Source organism: Capsicum annuum, chromosome 5, assembly GCF_002878395.1.
Source record: "Capsicum annuum cultivar UCD-10X-F1 chromosome 5, UCD10Xv1.1, whole genome shotgun sequence".
In the NCBI taxonomy this organism is placed as follows: domain Eukaryota; kingdom Viridiplantae; phylum Streptophyta; class Magnoliopsida; order Solanales; family Solanaceae; genus Capsicum; species Capsicum annuum.
In genome coordinates this window covers 183,169,532-183,194,087 of record NC_061115.1, presented here as the reverse complement: position 1 = coordinate 183,194,087, position 24,556 = coordinate 183,169,532, and positions in this window count along the sequence as shown.

Genomic DNA, 24,556 nt, shown 5'->3' with positions numbered 1-24,556 from the left:
TGTCCATTTATTCAGTAGATCCATATCTTGAGGTAAATCTACCTCTTCGAGTTTTGTACTTTTAGTACTAACTTCTCCCATATTCAACTTTTAAGCATTAAGCAATTTTTATTATTATTATTATTATTATTATTATTATTATTATTATTATTATTATTTATTTATTTATTTATTTTTTGACAATTTTTTTTTTAAAAGTATCACATTAACATATTTTAAATTTATTATGAAATATTAAAATAATCGTGACAGATCAAGATGATAGCTTTTGAATATTTCTTATTTAATCTCCGGGGACTTACTTTGAATCTCTTTCCAGATTTTGGCATCTATATGTGTTAGACTTTTGACCTAATTAGTATATATATATTATTTTGTTGTTTAGAAAAAGTCTCATTTTTCCCTTGATTAGACTTTTGATCTAATATAGTAATATATAAGTATTACTTTTGCTACTAAAAGTCTCATTTGACCTTGACCTCTAATAGAGGGCCTGCGAGTAAATTTAAAGTTTAAAGTTTAAACTATAGTCAGATGTTAAAAAGTAAATTCATGTAGATAATTTTCTTGAAACTCATGGGTCTGCCCATTTCATATAATGAATTTTATTAATGATGTTAAGGGAAAATATGAGATGATTTATACTATACATTGACCAACTTTGGGTAGTACAAAGAGCAATTTTAGACATTTTTTCTTTTATTTACTACTCTTTAGAAATTTCAGATAGTACACACGCGAATTTAAACCCCGTTTCTTTATTCAAATTTTGAATATAATTTTTTTCTTATCTTTTTCATATAATAATGACTTCGAATTGATTAAGGTGCGGTATTTCACGAATTTTGCTAATATAGAATATTTTGTGTATCAAATTGTCCTTTTAGGGACTTCAGGCATTAAAAAAACCGGCCGGCTATTTCAATTTGTTTAAGCTCTAATCTCATCATCATTATACTCTGACGGAATGTTTATAGTAAAGTTTATTCCTTGATGGATATGCTTTGGCTATATTAATTGGGTGAAGGAGGATCAAGTATTTAAATAAATTTAATTATATATATTCTTTAATGTTATAGGAGTCTTGGAGTAACTGATAAAGTTGCTGCCATATGATCAGGAGATCAGGGTTCAAGCTTTGAAAACAACCTCTAGCAGAAATGCAAGGTAAGACTGCGTATGATACACCCTTGTGGTGGAGCCCTTCCTCGGACACCGCGTATAGCGATAGTTTTAGTGCATCGGCTGCCTTTTTAACGTTATAGGATATATGATCTTGTTTGGCTTTTACTTGAGTGAAAGGAGATCACGTCTTTCAAACAAGAAAACCCAATATAAATTACGATGTGATGGTTTAGTATTTCTTCACTCTTAATCACAAGCTCACGTTTGTATTCTCAGAAATAAAATTTTTTGTTGAAAGTTTTGTCCACACAAATGGGCCCTTTATTAACAAATACTAATCATGAAATAATCATATCTGAATGAGGATAGAGGATACCAAACATCGAAAAGAAAACAAAAGAAATAAATCCTTACAAACAAAAAAATGATGAGTTCTAGGATTTGGCATGTAGGTCTTAATAGGGATAAGGAGGATGGAATCGTTCAAACAATAAATACAAAACTACTAAACCAAATATTTGAAGAAAAAAAGTGGATTATGGGTTAATAGTAATTTTGATCCTTTGCTAAATTTAATTTTAATCCTTGTCGGATACTAAGCATATTTAACTTTTCGTTACTTGAAATATGAACTTTAGTTCCCTTTATTAGTAAATATTCTTAAATTTACTATAATTGCTAGTCGTTTCATCTAGGGATGTCAAACGGGCAGATTGAGTTGAAATTAAATATATCAAATGGATTGAATTGAATATCGAGTTGGATCATGAACCGTTCAAATTTACTTTGCATTGAAATGAGTTGGGTTGAAATGGGTAAAAATCGAATTGAGTTTTGACATGTCCAATTTGACCTGCTTAATCTAAAAAATATTACCTTATTAATATTTACCCCTTGTAAATTCAAATCAAGAAAAAAAATTTGGATGGAGTTGGAAAGTTGGGTGGGTGAGGGTAGAGAGTCGGGGTGGGGTAAGAATATTTTTTAAAAATATTTAACTTTCTTAAAAATATAAATTCATTTTGGGGGAGGGGTGTGAGGTCTGGGGTTGGAGGAATGAGGGGTGGGGTTGAGATAATTTTTTTATTAAAAAAAAGTTAATATTTTTTAGAAAAATAATTTTTGAGGAAAGGGATATGCCGTGGGGGTGGGGATGGGTAAGGGGTTAGGGTTGATGGGAGTTGGGGTATGAGTTTTTTTAAAAAAAATTATTTTTTTAAAAATAAAGATCTTTTTTTAAAAAGGAAATTTGAAAGCGGTATGGGTGTGGGGTTTGGGGGTAGGGAAAGGATGGGGTGTGGGTGGGGTGTGTGGGTGGAGGAGGGGGTTCCATATCTTCTTGATATGTTCCTTTCCAAAGTATCCAAACAAAGGAACCATTATATTTATTTAATGCATCAAACTTGCATGGGGGTTTGGGCCACAGGTGACAAAAGAGTTTTAAAATGAGGAGTAAGTGACACAAGTCTTAATTATTAGGTGGAGGTGACAATTACTTTATTATGGATTAAGAAAGTTGAAAAAGTTTGAACATAACCCACAAATTTTTAAATTTACACTTTGATCCAAATGTTAGCCTATATAACGGAAAATAGAGGGAAAAAAGGCGCCTTTCTCTCTCTTCTCACCCATTGTTGTTTTCTCTCTCTTAACGATTTTTGTTGTTTATTGTTGCTGCTGCTTCATTCATCATCTTCTGCTTCATTATCATCATCTTTTACTTCATTATCATCTTCTTCTTGTTGACCATTTGTAGTTGTTGTTACCGCTACTGTTGCAATTTGACCAATTTCTTAGGTCAAATTTTATTTCGAACATCACTTTTCACTTTGGCATTACTTCATAGGAGACGTTGGTAAGCCAAATTATGATTTTTAGTTGAATTTATCATCTGAGTAACTGCTATTGTGTTGTTGTTTTCCAACAATAGATAGAGCCCAATAATGAATCCAACATAAGATCCATCCGTTTAAACAGATAAATCATCTGTTGTGATAAATGAGACATCTGTTTCAACGGAAGACTGATATATTGGATTCATGTTTAAACAAATGGGTCACCTGTTGCAGCGTTTGACACATCTATTGCAACAGATTAGTGACCTATTGCAACAGAACCTGAACATGATTCCAACAGTAGTGTTGTAAATATATGTTACAACAGATTATTAACCTATTGCAACAAGTAAGTCATCTACCTCAATAGGTTAATTATCTATTGCAACATGTCATTCATCTATTGGAATCAACTTCAAAGGTGATTTAGTACTGTAAAATTAATCCCAACAGGCACTTTATCTGTTGCAACAGATATTCAGGAGTGTAACATGAATCTCAACAGGTAAGAATCTATTGCGACTGGTCACTTACCTGTTTCAATAGATAACACATCTGTTGGGATTCATTCACGGCACTATGATATCACTATCAACTTTTTTTTAACAAATGACTTTATTTAGGTACCACTAATGGAGGGATCAATAACAATAGGGGTGGATTGTCATGGTCAATGAGATGAGAAGAGCAATCGATATGTATGGCGCTGGAAGGAGGATGAAATGCTAGCGACGAAAGTTATGACAGTCCAAAGTGATGTTTCGTATGATGATTTTCTAAACTTAATCATCAGCTTTTGTGGATAAAATTGTCAATTGGAAGAACTCGCCATCAGCTACATGCACAGCTCCTTTGAAAATCAGAGGGTATTACCTTTCAAGATAACCGATTAGGTTCGGTTGCGTGCTTATCTAAGTGATTCAACCAGGCTGGTATTAAGGGTGTACATGGTTGAAAAGACGAGAGAGAATAAGAATCAGAACATAGAATAATAAGAAAAAAAGACTTCTTTGATGATAGGTTGGATGATCTAGACATGAATATTCCAGATGATGATCAAATACCTACGCCCGTTGATACGACCAATACGATGTACAGTTCTTCTCAATCGACACAGTCTGGAAATCTTTAAAATGATGGGACCGGCTTTTTTATTGGACTGTCATTCAAGGACAAGAATGAACTATCTAACACTTTATTTATTTCTTGCTTGAAAAAAGATTTTAGAATAAAGAAGGTGATTAATTCGAGCAGTGTCTTTTGCTTCAAATGTGCTAATTCAAACTGAAAGTGGTGGTTGAGAGCGGTGAAGTATGTAATTTCTGATAGATTTGTCATTCATAAACATGAAAAGCATCAAACATGTGGTCCGGAGCACATCTCGGGCCAAAATCCTCACGTCACGGCAAAGGTCCTCGTTGAATATTTCAAGAGTAGTTTTCCCGATGGCAAAGGCCCTTCAACAAGGCTTATAGCCAATTAACTCCTTACGGATTTGGGTGTCCTGGTAAGTTATTGAAAGGTATATACGACCATGGGGATTGCCAAGGACCTGGTTAGGGGGACACTCGAGCATGGTTATGAAGTCCTGGATGCTTATCGTTACATGATTGAGTCCACAAATCTTGAAAGTAAGACGACATTGCATCCGAATGAAAATGGAAGGTTCAAGTACTTTTTTGTATCCTATGGTGCTTGGATTCAAGGTTTTTGACATTTGAGAAAAGGCATAGCCGTCGACGGTACCTTCTTGAGGAGCAGGTATGTTGGAGTTTGCTAGCAGCGGTGGCGTAGGATGTGGGGAATCACATCTTTCCTGTCACTTTTTATGTAGCGGACAAGGAATGTGATGCCTCTTATGAATTTTTTTTGAACAACTGCAACGCTGCGTCGAAGATACCGAAGAGTTGTATTTTGTATCGGATAGGCATCCAAGTATTCCAAAGATAGGTTCACTTTTCTTCACTTCAGCTTACTTTGGTTGTTGCATCAGACATCTTGGAGAGAACATTCGAAACAATTATCACAACGAAAGGGTCATCACCCTTTTTTATAGAGCATCTAAAGCATATAGTAGAGAGGAATTTTTATACCATTTCAATCAAATAGTGGATGTGAATCCCAAGGTAGCAGAATTTCTTGCACGTTTTGATTTCGAGAGATGGAGCCGGGCATTCTGTCCAGGAAATAGGTACATTCTTATGAATTTAATGTCTTGTTTGATTTACAAGTATAGTATGATGTCATACTAAGTGATTCTTTTCTATAGGTATAATATTATGACATCAAACATAGCTGAATCGGTGAATTCATTATTTGGCGATGAAAGAGAATTTCTCATCAAGGCTATGTTTGAAAAAATAAGCGAGAAGTATAGAGATTTTTTTAACGAAAGGCGTGTGCAGTTCAAGTGCCCAGAAAAAAATACCGATTTTTTCTCGAAATCGAAAAAAAATATCAACGAACATCAGTTTGGGGAATAGTTTATTCTCCCATAAAATAGTAGATTACAAATTCTGTATCACCTGTCATGGTGATGCTGCCACGGTCGATCTTCAAACAAGATCTTGTACGTGTAGAGTTTTTGACTTGGACAAAATACCTTGTCCACATGCTATGGCAGCGCTTCAAGCTCAATACGGTTATAAATATGGACCTGAAATTTACAAGCACTCCTCTCAATATTATTCTGTGGAAAAAATATGAAATGGCATATAGTGGACATATTACTTCGGTGCCTCCTGAAAAATCTTGGATTGTTCCAGCAGAGCTTATGGGGAGATTAATACCTCGTCCATATATTGACCCGAGCACTATCAAATCGAAAAGAAAACCATATAAGAGGAGGCGTGGAGTTAGAGAATCATTTTCATCAAGAAGAAACAAGTGCTCCATATGTAAGTGCGCTAGCCACAAAAGAACTACATGCCCGAATTGTAATCCACCATGATCGTTGTAATTGCAAAAACTTGTGCTATTGTTTGTTTGTTTGTTTGTTATGGACTTCTATATATTTAACTCTTGTTGTGAACCTAATGTTATCATTTATTATATATAAAATATCTTTTCTTTTAAATAACTTGTGCACCAATAAAAAGAGGCAAAACATGAAATAAATAATACAGCAGACCACAATTATTCTCAACAGTTGCACAATCAACTGGAATGTTTTTCTCCAACAGATGACAAATTTGTCGAACCAGATGGATAATCTGTTGATAGAAACCCAACAGATGACCAATCTGTTCCAACACATGGTCCATCTGTTGAAAGAACTCAAAAGCCAAAACTGCTAGTGCTACTGGATTCAACATTGCCTCTAACCGTCGACATGTTAACATGTTTTAGATTAGAAAAAATAGACAGAATGAAAATTGAATAAGAATTAAAATGCCAAAGTCTGACTAAAAGTAAATTTTTCATTAAACGAAAAATAAAATACATTAGGTATAGATCCTATATAGAAAAATTAAAATACATACGCTAAAAGGAAAAACACATTCTAATTATTATTATCATCATCATCATCATTAATGAAAGCCGACTAATTAACTCACAGCAGTAGGGCCCTGATCAACCCCTGCACCTCTCTGAACATTGTCGCTCTCACAGCAACCAACTCGCTCTGTAGGTCATTAACCTGCCTCTGAAGTTCTCGCACTGTGTCGTGTAGAATAGCAATGTCCGAAAAAGGATCAGCCATATCTAGAACATGCATGAATTGACAAATGTATAGAAAAAAGTCTAAAATATAATACAACGTATACACCAACTGGTAAATTTACACCAGAAAAAAACTTACCTCAACGAGAAAGAAATATGCTCTTTGAAGAGAAGTAGTTGAAGATGTCACAAGAAAAGAAAAAATACAAGAAATAAATAAAGTTGAATGAAGATTAAGAAGAGACCTATTTATAGAGGATTTAATCTGAACGTGTCAGGCTAAAAGGCCGGATGTTCAGCTCCATTGTATTAATTACATTCAAACTGGTGGCATTTTTTCTGTGAAAAGTCATGACTTTTTCTTTTACATTAATTACTTATCACCTTTTCATAGCGGTTTGAGACTCAATAAATGTCGTTATTATTGAGCTGTTGCAACAGATCGTCCATCTGCCGCAACAGATTTAGCATCTAATGCAACATATGGATTGAATGTGCAACAGATGGCTTGTCAAAATAGATTTACTATCTGTTGCAATAGATGGTTTGTATATGTAACAGATAAGACATTTGATGCAACATATGTATTATCTGTTGCGACAGATGAACAGTATGTTGGAGTAGATGTTTTGATATCTTCTAACAGTAGATTCATCAGTTTCAACAGATGGAGTATTCGGTTCATTAGTTATTTTGAATGTGTTAGATAAAAAGTCAGACAGGTTCACCTCTTTTTAATAGTTCCTCTGTCTTGACACACCAATTAATAAAAATATAAATTAGGTGATTATTTTACCAAACTGGCCTTATTAATTATTATTTGAAAGTATAAATGTGAATAATATACTTTATGTAGTCATTTAATAATAGGGGTAATCTTGGAAGGATATAATAAAATTCTCTTGATTTTATAAATAGGACAATTAAATTGAAACAAATATTTTTATCAAGAAGTAATCACATGCATGTAGACGAATAAAAAAAAAACATAGTCTGGTCTGTCGCAACAGATTTACCATCTGTTGCAACATATGGATTATCTGTTGCGACAGATGAACCATATGTTGGAGGAGATGTTTTGATTTCTTCCAACAGTTGATTCGTCAGTTGCAACAGATAGATATTTCAATTCATCAGTTGTTTTGAATGTGTTAAGATAAAAAGTCATGACTCTTCACACCTTTTTTTAATAGTCATCACATGCGTGTAGATGAATAAACAACACTGTCTGACATGTCCTGATAGGGTAGGAGGAATAAGGTGCATGCAATGGATCCCATTTTCATGCGTGCGAGTTATGTATATTATTTATCAGGCTACCGTGACAGACACACATAAAGTGCAATGATTTTGTGAATGTAGTTTTTTATAGATTAGACACTGATCCTTCAAACAAGATCCCGCATTGTACAGTTTAGTTTGATAAGTGCAAACTGATAAGACCGAAGGGTTCCAAAACGGTGGTGTCGATACCCCGTTATAATTTAATGATGATTTATACTCATATTTTTATGTCAAGTTTGGGGAAGGGTTCAAGTTTTTGGCAGCAGTGTAAATATCCAATAGTGATTGGACCGGTATTAATGGCACAATGGACTTCTTGAAAGGCCTCCGAATCTCGCAATGTAGCAAACAACGATGGAATCAATATAAATTTCTTTGATCCAAATTTATATGGATGGATTACTGGAGGAGACTTTTTTACAATAGAAGGTGTCTGGGAGAATACCTATGCACGAAGGGGGAGGTGGAGAAGGCCATATATCATATCAGACCTTGTTTAAGAGGAAACACAGGGTAGGAAAGAAAGTGTAGCAAAATTGGCCGATGAAATTGACATGAAAAATGAAAAAACTAGATGAGCTTCAAATATGGAAGTGTATCCAAATATAAAAATCCGTTAGTCGATGAAAAAAAGAAGAATGGTCAACAGGACTGGAGCTAGACACTTTGCTCAAGAATACAACTAGCGAGCGTGGCCTCAATTAAGACTCTCACAAAGTGCAGGACCAGAACTCTAAGAAAAAGGCTTAGTGAGCATGGAAGGTGGTAAGATTGTCGGTCAAAATTGAAACCTATATGTCAATTCATCCCGACAATTTTACCACCTTCCATGCTCGCGAAGCTGCTTCCTTAGAGTTTTGGCCTTGGATTTTGTGGGTCTTTGTTGAGGCCGCGCTCGCTAGTTGCAGTCTCTAGCAAAGTGACTTGTTCAATTCCTCATGACCATTCTTTTTTTTCTTCAATGACTGATGGATTTCCATTTTTGGATACACCTTCACATTCGCAGCTCATCCAATTTTTTCATTTTTCATGTCAATTTCATAAGCCAATTTCACTACACTTTCCTTCCCACCCTCTGTTTCCTCTTAAACAAGGACTGAGATGATATATGGCCTTCTTAACCTCCCTCTTCCCACACAAGTTTTCTCCCAAACACCTTCTGCTGTATAATAGTTTCCTCCAATAACCTATCTTTATAAATTTAGACCAGGGAAATTTCTATTAGATCCATCGTTGTTTATTGTAGTGCGAGGCTTTGGAGGCCTTTTAACAAGTCCATTGCGCCATTAAAACTGGTCCAATCACTATTGGATATTTACACTGCCACCAAAAACTTGAACCCTTCCCCAAACTTGACACAAAAACATGAGCATAAACCTTCATTAAATTATAATGGGGTATCGACACCACCATCTTGGTCCCTCAGTCTTACCAGTTCGAACCCAACAATATTAACTATAAAATGTCATATCTTGTTTGAAGGATTAATGCCTAATAGGTAAAAAACAAACATTCACAAAATTATTGTACTGGACGTGTGTTCTCATAATAGGCTGATCAGTAATACATACCTCCTACATATGAAGTGGTTCCATCTATAAGCAGCTTATTCCTCCGAACCCATCTGTAGTCTAGCCTTTATGCTGGCCGAGAAAAGTGGATCCAGTTTCACTTTTTTTTGTCTGCAAATAAGAGAATTACATTTGATGTCAAACAAGAGAAGAACAAAAACAAAATAAAAAGAACATTACAAAAGGGTAACACAAAATTGAGTGAATCAATAGATGACCAATATGATACAACAGATGGGTCATCTGTTGGAATAAATCAAACCAGCCTTGCTACTGGTTTGATTTCTTCAAACAGTTGCTCCGTCTGTTCCAACAGTTGATTCATCAGTTGCAACAGTTGAGAAAACTATTGCAACACTATCAACAACAAAGAAACAATACCATATGTTCCAACACCATCCACAACACAAATATCACATGCTCTAACACAACCCCCAACAACAGTACCACCAAAGTACCAAACAAAAGACGTAGAAAAAACTATACTAACAATAAGGTTTTTTAAGTTCTCCCAATATATGACTTTTTTCACATATTTTAATAAAAACAACGGTTCATTTATTCAAGACTTAAAAATCACCTTTCCTTCAATTTTCTCAATAAATAGGAAACTAGTAATGGTTAAATCATTAATAGAAATAGATGTAAATATCTAATTTAAATGACATGCAAAGACGAAGACGAGATGGAAAGAGCAACAATGAACCATACCTGCAATGTCAAAAAAGTAAACGGATTAGAACATCCAGTTCAGTCGAGAAAAAATATTGATTGGTTGAGATACTAAAGGATCCTCATCTGAAAGAAGAGAGAAAAGAGAGGTAAAAAAGAAACAAAGATAATTGAGAATAGAGAATGAAAAAGAGTGATGAGTTGAGTCTAGACTACTTTATGGCTAAAGGAGAGAGAGTTATAGATATGATTTTTTTTTTAATATTTATTAATAACTTTTGAAGGCGCGAGGAGACGGTGATATTGAAAAGACCAAATAAGACAACTCACTCAGGAGATTTTTGAGTTATCCAAGTAGTACCGAGTAATATTTTTTACCGCCTTAGTATTTTAACTTTTTTTATCTCAGACAAGAAATGCCTAAATTGCTTTTAAAAAAAGGAACTTAAAATATTTAAGTTCAACAGATGACTTAATTTGTTTGATAGTTTACATTACATTCATGATCTGTCGTAACAAATGGCGTAATCTGTTTGATAGTTTACAACAGATGTATAATATGGTGCAACAGATTACCTAATCTATTTGATTTGATCCAACAGAAAAGACATCTATTGCAATAGGTTGAACATTTGCTTATATATAATTTCAATTGAGTTCCTATGTTAGACTAATACCTTAATTGAATGTGAGTTCTCATAGGGTCAACTATAACTTCAATTGAGTCTTTTAGCAATTGTATGATGAGAAGGTATTGTGTTCCTCCCGACCAAAGTCGTCGATCGATCACTTTGAGCCAAACCGATTCTTACTACCTTATATGTTAGACTAATACCTTAATTGATTAATCTAGGACTAGGGCAGTAATTTCTTAATTGAATAATCTAGGACTAGGGGTGAGTTCTCATAGGATAAACCACAACTTCAATTGAGTGTTTTGGCAATTGCATGATGAGACGGTACTGTGTTCCTCCCAACCAGAGTTGCCGATCAATAACTTCGAGTTGAACTAATTCTTACTACCTCATATGTTCAACTAATACCTTAATTGATTAATCTAGGACAAGGTACTAATACCTTAATTTAATAATCTGGTACTAGGGGTGAGTTCTCATTGGGTCAAATACAACTTCAATTGAGTCTTTTGGCAATTGTATGATGAGATAGTACTGCATTCCTCTAGACAAGAGTCGTCGGTCAATCACTCTGAGCCGAACCGATTCTTACTACCTCATATGTTTAACAAATACCTTAATTGATTAATCTAAACTAGGGTTGAGTTCTCATAATGTCAACTACAATAGATGACAATGCCTATTTGATAATATACAATAGATGGGTAGTCTATTGTGACATATGACTTAATACATTTGATAATTTACAACAGATGGGTAATCTGTGGCAACAGATGACTTAATCTGTTTGATAGTTTACAACAGATTCATAATCTATTGCAACAAATAACGTAATCTATTTGATAGTTTACAATAGATGCATAATATATTGCAACAGATTATCTAATCTATTTTATTTGAGCCAACAGAAAAGACATCTATTGCAACAGGTTTGTAATACCCCATATTTTTCTAAGCTAGAAAATAAACCATTGTTCCTACGCATGAAACCTCTTATACTGTGATTCATGTTTGAGTACATTAATTAGGATGAGTATCCTAGTTATAATAGAGCTTATGATGTGTTAAGCATGTTTATAAGAGTCACTTAGAGTAAGCCAAGCTAAGAAATTTTTAATCCACCAAATTTTCGTGTCTGATTTCACATAGGTCATCTTTGAATGAGAGTAACTTGGTTTATAGGTGGTATTTTGGCAGATTCATACCCTCTAAATTGTAGAGAATTGAATAATATTTTCGTCGATACCAAATTTGCCTAAAACGGACACCTGGTGAAGACGTTATGGAGGATTTAAAGTTTCAGCCGTGCCATTTCAGTCAGTGGCGCATCCCGCCATAAGCTAAAATAGCGTTTGTCAATTTCCAGTGTCTCTCCGTGATTCCACCACATCGTGGTGAGTTTTTAGGTCATAAACAAGTGGCAATACATTGTCTCCGCATCGCGCCAGGGGCCCAAATCGAGAAATTTTTACAGTAATTAAAAGACGCATCTAGAGGGGTATTTGGGTCATCTTCCCACCCCTATATAAGCTCCCAATCATGGAATTAAGCTGTTATTTCACCAAAACATACTCTTTTTCATCAAAATCCTCTCAAGAATACATTAGGGTTTCAATTGGGGGATTCAAGTTCAAGTAAATTCTACCATCAAATTCTAAGAATCTCTCCGTCAATCTTCACTCAATCAAGAACTAAGGTATGCATGTGTTCATTCATGGACTCCTTTCGTCCATGAAGTTCAAGAATCCTATTTCAAACTATATGCCATGATTTTTTTATCTTTTGATTTGACTGTTGATCTTGTTTGTGTGCTGAATGATGTCAAGATAGAATCTTTATGGATTTGTATGAGACTAGGATGGCATGTTAGTTGAAATATATGAACTTTGGGTGATTTGTTGAATTCATGAATAAACTTATGCGTAAAGTGGTGCATGCAAGGTGTTTGATAAAATACCTAAGAGACCAGGAATCATGTATTTTAGATAAATAGAACTTAAAAGACAAGCCCATGCTCTATCCCTTATGACTCAACACGAATTCCATGCAAATTGTCATGTATTGTTGTTGTACTATAGAATGCTCATGAAATTAGAAGCATGCAAGTATGTACATGTTATATGCAGTATCTTTAATGTTCAAGAATATGATAACCAGGTGTAGTATGAAATCCCTTATTTATGGTATTATGAATTGTGAATGTTATTCTTACGATCAAGTTAGTCATGTGTGTCAGTTTCTTTCCATCGAGTCATGGGGATACTTGTACCCCAAAAATATAGTTATATGCCTAGATCCATGTCATGTTTTTATGATACTCTCATTCAAGCCATGATCTATAGAAATCAGTCAGTCATGTGACTCAAGAAAACCCAGTAATCTCAGCAATCTCAGTGCTCAGTAACCTCAGCAACCTTAGTATTCACAGTTAATCTCAGTAACTTTAGTACTCTCAATCAGTCCTCAGAACTTAGTATATTCCATCAGTTATCAGAATTTAGTAAACTCAGTTTAGCTCCACTAAATAATCCCACTAACATCTTTTCAGTTAATCAGTTTAGTTCAGCTAATTAGTTCAGTGTTTTTTTAGTTGGGAGTAGTATTCAGCATGGAGTGAACCCAAGGATGGGGACTCACCTGCCACAGTCAGAGGGTGAGATTCCTAAAAGCAATCCTTGCATTCCAAAACTATGTAGCCAGTGTAGGTTGAGATATCCCTACCCATAGGGCTAATGCATCTCTTTCGAGTTTACCTGATAGTAGGGCAGACAGAATAAGCTCCTAAAAGCAGAATAGGGTTACTCAGATGTTGTCTCTACCCATGGCACGATATTGATACCCTTCCAATCAGGGCAAAGATTGGACCCCACCAGTTCAGTTCCAGGGCATGTCGATTAGATGATTACCATCCACAGTCTCAGTTTTAGTCTTAATCTCAGTTTCAGTAATAGACTCAGATAGTTCTTCAAAATATCAGGACTATCAGATACAGTCAACTCAAATACAATACAAAAGTGAGCTAGTTCCACCACATTCATGACTGTCAGATATAATAACTCATGTTATTATTATTACCAGTTCTCAGAACTCATATTATCAGTATTCATATTTATGGTTGTCAGATACAATTAATTAGATTAATTATTTATAATTAGACTGTTAGATATAGTCCACCAGGATAGTTCTTCATAATCAGAAATGTCAGAAATAGTTATTCATGTAATAGTAATATAGTTTCAGTCCTTCAGTATTCAATAATACAGTATTACCTCCTCACTTATTAGTGACTTACATATCAATATCAGTAAACTTAATCACTCAGTATCGGTAAGCTCATGTTGTTAGTATTCAGACTTAGCAGTCCGTATCATCACGAGTTCAGTTATAGTTGCTTATGCATGTATGTATTCTCATGCTCATATTAGTCAGCATTGTTCATACATATAACCCTTTGTATTTAGCCTACCTCACTCGTATACTCAGTATATTCAGTCGTACTGATGCATTTGCACTATGGTGCTTTCTCTTATGTTACACTATAGGTTCAGAGGCACAAGCTCTAGATCAGCAGTAGATTCCAGTAACAGCAGTTAGATTTAGAAGTAAGTCCTCATCTTTGGAGGATACAATAATTTCATTACTATTTTAGTTTTCAGTTTATTTCAGTAGTTGGAGTTAGCTGGGGACATGTCCTATCAACTCCTTGTTCAGACATTTTAGAGTCTTTCTAGACTATAGCATGTCAGAAAGTTATTTCAGATTTGTTTCGGTATAGTTATACCATTTTCAGACATTGTTCTTATCAGATGTTTATTCAGTTGAACCTTATGGCCATTCAGTACATGTTTCTGTACTTTTATATCATATTATGCAGTATACAGGTACAGATATCAGTCATGGGCTAGCTTGTGGTCCTTCAAGATCATAAGCACCGTGTAGCATTTCGGTTCAAAAAATTGAGGGGTTACAAACTTGGTATCAGAGCCTAAGGTTCAACAGTGTCCTAGAAAGTCTGAAAAGTTGCATCTAATAGAGTCTTATACATGCGTGTGTTGTGCACCACACTTATGTGCAGGAGGCTATGAGATGTTTTAGAAATAGTTTCCCTTCTTTCATATCTCAGATCGTGCTATAGAAAAGTTTTCTAAGAAAACTCATATATATTCTTGTCATGCTCCACGTATGATAACTCCACCTTACTTTCAAGTTTACAGAAGTAGTGAAGCTCATTATTTTAGAGATAAAGTTTCCTCAACCAGTCCCAGCATATAGTTATGGGATTGACCACAGACTCAAAAATACCCCATCAATCCCGTTATGTTCCAAGTCATACAGGTTTTATGCATAACCATGAGCACTCGTTCACTAACCCAATTTTAGATATGCCGTCAGATCTTTTCTCAAAATCTGATAACAGCGTAGATCTAGAATTTTTAAGCATGAACTCAGGAGTTAATAGTGGTAGAGTTGGGATAGTATTATCCAGTTTGATCAGATTGTGTATTCATGGGGATAGTTGTACCAGAGTAAATCAGTAGGCTTGAGCAGTGTAAGCTAGAATTTAAGTTTATTAATTTGAATTAAGTATGAAGGTATAGATGCGATATTAGTAGTATATGAAGCAATAGAAGTAGATAATGGGCTTAGTAAGGCAAGCATGTGTTTGACTAAGTGTAAGTATGTGATCATGATTAAAGTTCAGTTCAGAGCTTAGTCAAGTGTTCACAAACATAAGATGATAGCTTAACATCAAGGGGGAGATGATAGATCAAGTAACCAAGTTAGGCTCTTAGAATTCCAGTGGTAGTACTAGTATGTATAGAAAGATCTGTAAGGAAAGACGATTTTCAATCCATCCTTATCTTCGTACAAGTTTTGTACTTCAGTCAGCATGATGCCTACACATGTTTCATAACTCAGTTCCATAAACACAACTTATATTTACATGTTTCTTATAGACTCTTGTGCGCTCCCAGTCTCCCGCATAAGGAGTTTCAGCTCTCTTAGTGCTACGAATTATGTCCCACAAATTCAGAAATTTTAGACTCAGGTCATGCAGCTCATGACTCATGCACACATGTCATGCCTTACATTATATTCAATTTCCATGACTCATGCTATGCCCTTACAGATAAGATAAATTCAGACTATGTCATGTGTATCCTCAGTTCAGACCTTTTTGATAAATCCATGATGTTGACATTCTATTCCTCAGGTTTTATTCATGTGTCAAGTTCAGTCAGTGCCAATTTATGTTTTAGGTTCTCCTGATGTAATCCTTTAGTAAGCTTGCCTTATGGAACACTGTAGTGATGAGCAGTTGCTTAGATGGAAGATAGAAAGTGTTTCATATTAAGAGAAGATTATGGCATGCTTATTGTATATGATGGGATAGTTACGAAGATAGGCTTGAATACCATGTTAGTGTGCAAGTAAATGGTTATCATGAGGTTGTATTTAAAAGATGGGGAAGTACAGAGTGTGAATGTATATTTAGATCCTTGACTTATGTCAATCCCCATCGCGTACTATGTAAACTGAGTTTCCATCTTAGTTATAATTTCAGTATTCAGTACCCAGTAATCATTGTTCAGTTCTAGAATTTAGTATTTAAGTATCAGCCTGAACCTCAGTTATCAGCATTCAGTTATCAGAACCCAGTATTTAGTTCCAGTAAGAATCTCAGTTATAGTTTTAGTTTTAGTTTTAGTGCCAACTTCAGTTTAGTAATCAGATCAGAAACTCAGTTCAGTTCCAGACTTTCTTGACCCATGCTACAACTATCAGTTACTCAGTCAGTAGTATTTCAGTACCTTAGCCTACAGGATGTTTCCAAATCATGTTATACACCTAGCCTTGCATTCTTGAGGTGATACAATTTTGCTCATTCATGCTCAGTTACCTCATGTTATCCAGTCAATTATTACCTCCTATGCATAATATTCTACAGCCTTATTCATGTTATTCGGACTAAGTACAGACAAGTCTCACATGCCCAGTATTCATCTATCAGTTATTCAGTTAATTAGATAAGTTAGTATATTCATACAGTCATGCTCAACACCTCATAAATCTTTCAGTTGTGTTAGTTGCAGTGCATGAAGTTTAGTTTCTTCATCTTAGATCATGTATCAGGCCTCAAATTTAGATCTCAGATAATCATTCATGATTTAGTTCCTAGGTGCCTTGTGCATCGCCTCAGTTTCCCTCAGTAGCTCAGCCAAGACAGTATTCCGAGAGGGACCTAGTGTCCCAAGGGGGAGATATGCTATGATCCCCCAAAATTTTATAACATAAGTATCCCATTCTCTTCTCACATAATGAATTCAGTTTGGAGTAGGGATAATAATAAGTTGACCCTCTAGCTCCAAAACTCAGTTGTAACCTTGTACTCAACAACTCAGTTTAGTCCACGATAAGATGCTCTTTCCATGTCATGCTTTACAGACTCAGTTCAGTTCATGTATCACGTTCCAGACTCAGTTATGTTCTTATGTTTATGCTCATGCATATTGACTAATTAATCTCTGATTCATCAGTATGTTCGGTTCAAGTTAACAGTCTTCTTTGAGCTTACCTGTTCTCATGTTCAGATTTCAGTACTAAACTTGGTATTTAGTTTCATGCTCAATTTTCAGTTCAAACTTGGTGTCTTTACCATTGCATGTTAAGTCGCATGCTCATGAGTTAGTTTAGTCGTGTACTCACGCATTAGATATGCATGATCAACTTATCAGTACTTTCAGTCATTCATTTATGTATCATGTCAGTCATATAATCATGCATCAGATATGCATGTTTAGTATGAATCATTTTATTTGTAATGTCAGTCATGAGATCATGTTTCAGTCATTCATGTTCAGTTCATGTTTAGCTTATTGTTTCCCCTCTCAGTCAGTCTCATTCGAGGATGAATGTTCTCAAGGGGGAGATATTGTAATATCCCATATATTTCTAAGCTAGAAAATGAACCATTGTTCCTACGCATGAAACCTCCTATAATATGATTCATGTTTGAGTACATGAATTAGGATGAGTATCCTAGTAATAATAGAGCTTATAATGTGTTAAGCATGTGCATAAGAGTCACTTAGAGTAAGCCAAGCTAAGAACTTTTGAATCCACCAAATTTTCGTGTATAATTTCACATAGGTCATATTTGAATAAGAATAACTTGGTTTATAGGTGGTATTTTGGTAGATTCATACCTCCAAATTGTAGAGAATTGAATAAGCTTTCCGTCGATACCAAATTCTCCTAAAATAGACACCCGGGAAAGAAATTATGGCGATTTAAAGTTTCAGCAGTGACATTTCAATCAGTGGCGCATCGCGCAATAAGACAAAATTACGTTTGTCAATTTCAAGTGTGTCTCCACGATTCCACCTTGTCGCAGTGAGTTTACTCAAAGAAAGATATTGAGCAGATGTTATATCTGGTGCAATAGATGTTATATCTGATGCACCAGATGGGACATCTGTTGCGATAGGGTATGATTGATATCTTGCATCAGATTACCCATCTGTTGCTTTGGTTCTCTGAACTCGACTACTAACAGATTAACCATCTTCTGCAAATTATGTAACAGATTGTAATCTGATAACATATTATTCATCTGTTGTGACATACAAATCATTTGTTGCATAATAGATTACCCGTCTTATGCAACTGTTACAACAGATGATTGATATTTTACATAAGATTGTCCATGTGTTGCTCTGTTTCTTTGAACCAGACTTAAATAGATTTTAACCATATACAACAAACTATGCAACAGAAGGGTCTTTTTTTTTTAAATATAGGCCAACTATGAAAATTATTATATTATATGATTTAAATGCATCTGTTTTTTATTTTTTATAGGTTGTGTATCCATGGATCATGCCTAGTGAGGAAGAGTCAGTGATGACTTCTTATATTACTCTAGATCATGTTGATACTATAGAAGACCTAACGGTGGAGTTAATAGAAGGAATTGGATGGAGTAACAGCCATTAGAAGAGCAGTTAGGCAAGGTCAGCCTAATATTGAGGCTTTTCATGACCAACCTACTAAGGTAGATTCGGGTGCTTCTTCTGGTGGAGTTTTTGGTGTTGGTGTTGGTGTCAAGCATACTGATGCTTCTACCACTCATGATGATGAGTATGTTAATGCTCAAGAAAGAATAAATATGTTTGAAAACACCCCTTTTCACCCTTACACAGGTCCCTCTCACCCCTCTTCAGCCTCATGTTCTCCTTGTAAATATGAAGAGTGTAAGGACAGGCAGGATAAACTCTTTGAAAAAGTAGAGGCTATCTCTAAAGCTATTAAGGAATTCAAATCCAAGAGGTGTGTCATACCATCCAAGAAGGTGAGGGAGCCACACACTTCTACAGTGTTGGTTAGGAGAAAGAAAATAGTAATTAGAGATGTACTCTCCAATCAGAAATCAAAAGAAGTTACAATTTCTTCCTCTCCAAAAACTGTTGAAGTTTAGGGGACAGTAAAGAAGGTGGACATATACACTGAACTTGGCGCCGAAGAGAAGAGGGATCTACGACAGGCCAAGAATTCCAAGCTAGGCGCACCAGATTACCCCAGGCCTCCCTTCCCCCCTAAGACTTCCAGACTATGGCTGATATACGTATGCCGTACGAGGAAAAGGCAAGTTTAATTTTCCTAACCTAGCCCTTCTAATCTACCCCATGAATAAGAAGCTACGCAACAGATTTCACATTTATTGCAACAGCTGGGTATACTGGTGCAACTGGTAGTGGTTCTATTGAAACTTATTATCCATCTGTTGTATAAGTTGCGTTGGATTATTAATTCAGAGAACTCTATGCAACAGATGGACCATCTGTTGTATCTTTACAATTACTAACCTATTTAAAAATTAACTTCTTAAATCACAACATGTTGACATAATTCTCTACCTTATGAGGAAAAGGCAATTAATGTACCGGGAAGCTTATGAAACTGTCGATAGGATAATGAACCTCGACTTCTACAAGAAGCTCAAGGATAGGTACGATCAACTCAATGGGGATGCGTTAGCCCTTGGCGTGGGACCTGAATTCCTATTTCCTATGTTGGTCTTAGATAAAGAAGAAATGATAAAATATGTTAGAGAGGAGAGGACAAATCCATACGGCAAGAGCTGGATCGAGGAAAAAAATATTCTTGTAGTCATTAGCGTGAACGACATGCATTATTGGGTTGTTGAGATACTACTCGGTGAGGGAAAGATCAATGTTTATGACTCCAACATACCTCTCATCGATGATTATGATCTTTTTCTCCTCGTGGAGCCACTGATGGTGTTGTTGTCCATCTTGTTGAGGGAGGGTAAACTGATGAATCATTTGCCAAAGGAAGTGTTGATAATAAATCATGAGATTTTGAAGGTCAAAACAAGGGAATTATCCTACCAAAATATGATGCCGCTAAAGCGAGTGACTCGCACGCTCTTGTACACATCAAATGTTTGTTGACCGGCACAGAAATAGTCGAGCCAACGACTTTTCTGTGCGACAATACTATGGCAAACCTGCAAGAGGTCTGGGCTTATGGGGTACTAACTGGATTCTTGAAGCCTGTGTATATAGAAGAGCCTGTGAAATAGCAATTTTTAATTTCAAGTCACCCTTCACTTTATTACATGTACATGTAGATATATTGGCAATAATTTTTTTCTAATGAAAGTTTAGTTTTTTATAATGCAATTGATTGTCAATCTATTGTAAAATATATTTAATCTGTTCTGGCAGATAGTTTATCTGTTTCAATGGGTTGGTCATATATTATATTACGCCGATTTTATTTCTATGAATAATCTAATAATCTAAGTCTAATCTATTGCAACAGTGGGAAGACCTATTTAATAATTTCCAACAGATGACCTAAATTTTACAACATATGCCTAAATCTTTTTGATATTTTCCAACAGTTATGCTTGAATATATATGTGCTCGACAACACCAAACCAGTAGAAAATACACACACCACCATGAAAATTTCAGCAATTAGGCTTGAATAACCATGTGCCCAACAACACCAAACCAGTAAAAATAACGACAATAATGTAGTATCTTCTTTCTCGATTTTGATTCTCTTCAGAAGTCTTGACTTTGTTCAACAAACCCCAGATTACACGATTTGCTTGTGAAAGGTGTCGTTCTTCATACCAATAAAAGTAATCACATCCACCCAATTTTTATAAAAGAAAAAGAGAACACAATTATAAAATAATTACAAGTTAATAATTAATCAACTAATTAAATAAAAAATATTACCTTTAAAATCTTACAAGTAAAAAATCTACGACCCGAATTTTGTTGAGTCCAAGAAGTCTTTAACAGAGCTTCATAACCGCACTTACAATATCAAAAATCTTTATCATAAAAAATAGTGAAAGATGCACTCGACATTGTCAAGATCAGTTGAAAAAAATGAAAGAAATAATTTGAAGAATTTGGATAGATAAAAGAAGAAGATTATGAAGAATTAGATTTGGGAATTTAGGGTTAAATTTTAGGAGTAATATTAATATATAAGATAATGAGGGGTCAGGAATAACCGTTGGGGGACAAGTGATGGCAAGTCAGCAAAATATGCCCGACTGACACATTTGATGCCTATTTTATTTTACGTGTTTAAAATGAACACTGTCTACTTGATGCCTATTTTATTTTAGGTGTTTGAACTGAATACCGTTGATGGGTTCCGTATTTTTTATTTCAATTCACTTTAACCTTTCTACATATAGTGGTAATTTTTTATGTCCAACGAAAGTTGAATTTTTATAATGCAACAGATTCTCCATCCATTGTAACAGTTATTCTACCTGTTCTGACATATAGTTTATCTGTTGCAATAGGTTGGTCATCTGTTGTATTATCTCGATGTCTCTATCTATGTCTATCTGTTGCAACAATGAGAAGATCTATTTGATAAATTCCAATAGATTACCTACCTGTTCTAACATATGTCTAAATCTGTTCAATTTTTCCAATCGACGTGTCGTCTGTTACAACAGATACATTATCTGTTGCAATATTTGAATCTAGTATTCCTTTTCAATTAATAAGTTCAAATCTAATCTAGTATTCCTTTTCAATTAATCAGTTCAAATCTAAGGAATAAATAAAATTCATAGATAAAAATAAATAAATCGAAGTCTCCAGAAATTAGCTGAAATAAGTTAAAGAATAAATGAAATGTAAAAAATTGTTATGGGTACAGAGCTCAACAAATACATCAACAAATATTTAAGTATGATGTGAAGGATGATTTTGACAGGCTCAAGCTATAAAGATCTACTTAGTATGGACAAGTTGTTCTTCATCTGGTGCTATGGAATTCGGCTTTGCTCGTCGTGGATCTTTATTGTCGCTTACGTATGATTTTTGCATTTTCTATTCTCCATATTTCCATAGAAAGAGTAGCATATTGTGAATGTTGTTCAGCAGTAACTTCCTGGAAAGACAGAATTGGTCAATGCTAATCACAGAGATACAACAAAATGGAAAAGGATAACTCATCTTTTCTAGCAAATCAAACAGGTCTTCCTCCCATTTTAAATTATCTCAAACATATTATATTTTTGTTGCAACAATGAATCAAATGTTGGGACAAATTTCTACATGAGAAACACCCTGTATGATAATTTCCTATGGATGAACCATCCGTTGCAACATATGAATCATCTATTACAGTATATAGGTCGTCTGTTGGTACAAATAAAAGCGGTACTAAGAGCTATTTGATTTGCTAAAATAGACAAGATATGTGCCATAATAGATACTTTATCTGGTGCAACAAGTTAGTCAACTATTGCAGCAGATGTATATATCTATTTGACAATTTTCAGGAGATGTGTAATCTGTTGAAACAAATATGTGTCTGTTTGTTTTGTCAGTTGGAATACATATATATTTACCTTCTTCAGCTCGTGGTTCTCTCCTTTGGACATTGTACGTTGCTCAGTGCAATACACAAACAGAAGAGTTGTAATTTTGCTTTTTTGGATGCTTGATAATGTCCTAGAAATCACTCTCCTTCTCCTCTTAGCCCTAATCTCTAATGGAGCAGATGAAAATAAAATCATCTTTGATGGGATTAAACCCCTCTTTGATGTCAATTCCTTTACAAAAGCAGTTAATGCATTAATTGAATTAATCACTACATCATGTTTCGCCCTGCAGTCTTGACATTTGTATGCAGAATATTTATTGGGAGAGGCAAAATCTGTATAACTAGTATGATCATACTCATAATTGTTTGCTTTAAATACTATAAGAGGGGCATCATAAGAACCAATTGCAGCACCACTACCACCACCAACAGCTCCATCACCAATAAGACTATCAACAACAACAAAGCCACCCTCCAAAATTATTTTTCTTGTAATGGCTGTTGCTCCAAACAATTTTATTTTTATTCTGTCAATGACCTTAGGGTCCGATAAAGTTTGCACAGACTATAAAGTAAGAAAAAATGGCATCTTCAACTCTCGACTGGTCGAAACTAGCGACGGATGCACAATCTAACATAAATCATTACATATATTAGAATGATGATTAGATCATTAAAAAAAAATTATTAATTAAAAGAAAAAATTATTTATACTTATACTTACTGTATTTTTCGGGGGGGTTGAAGTGATCAAGATTTTTTTTATTTTTATCAGTTTTGGCAGACAACCATCTTAAGATTCTTGGACAAGAAACTCCTTCCTGGTAGTTCACTTGTTGTCTCAAATAAGAAATGACTTCAAACGCCCAAGCCTATAAAATAACATTAATAAATCAAAACCATTATTAAGTAAAATAATGAATGATATAAGTTGGCTGTCTTTGGCGCTAACGGAGTCAACAAATATTTGACAGTCATTTTAAAGCTTTCATACCCCCAAGGATAGTTGTTAAACGCCTTAAGATCCTCGGAGAGCTTTATTAAACCGAGGCTTATGTTTTTGTTTTCCCCCGACTTTCAGTCCTTATATCACAAAATTTATCCCTTTTTAGGCTAAATACATTCATTATTTCCCAATTTCTCAAGAACAAGAAACCCTAGGTGATTAATTTCAAGCCAAAAACTCAAGCCTTCCTCTATCAATCTATAAGAAATCATCCACCAAGGTATGTAAAGTGTTTATCCAAGGATCCCTTTCATCCTTGGAGTTCAAGAAACCATTTTTAAAACTTAAATAATGATGTTCATGTTGTGGATTGAAATTGTATCCATGTTGTTAATTGTGTATGGTTTCCATGATGGAATCTTTTTGTATTTCTTGGTATTATGTTAGCATGTAGATTGAATTTAATGAAATTGGGTTGATTTATATAGCCATGATGTAATTGTTTAATGTTCATGCCCTAGCATAAGTATATGCATTCCATGTGTTTGATAAAATGCCTAAGTGAGTAGAATTGTATTTTATGATCCTTTATTGATCTAAATGATGAACTTCGGCTATAACTACATGTTCAAAATGACTCCCATGTTAATGTTATATCTTTTGATGATTTGATGGAGTGTTCACGAGACTAGATTTGTGAAACTATGATATGTTGGAATGTATCCCTATTCATGTACAAGACTATGAGTATCAAGTGCATCATGAAATCCCTCAATGATTGTCTTATGAATTGTTGACAATTGTTATGGGTTCAAGAAGTGTCGTGTCCTATTTACTTTCATGCTATCAAGTCCTGGGGGTATTTAATACCCAACAATTTAGCTGTGTGCCTAGAGCCAATGTCATTTTTCAAGATAACCTCTGTCA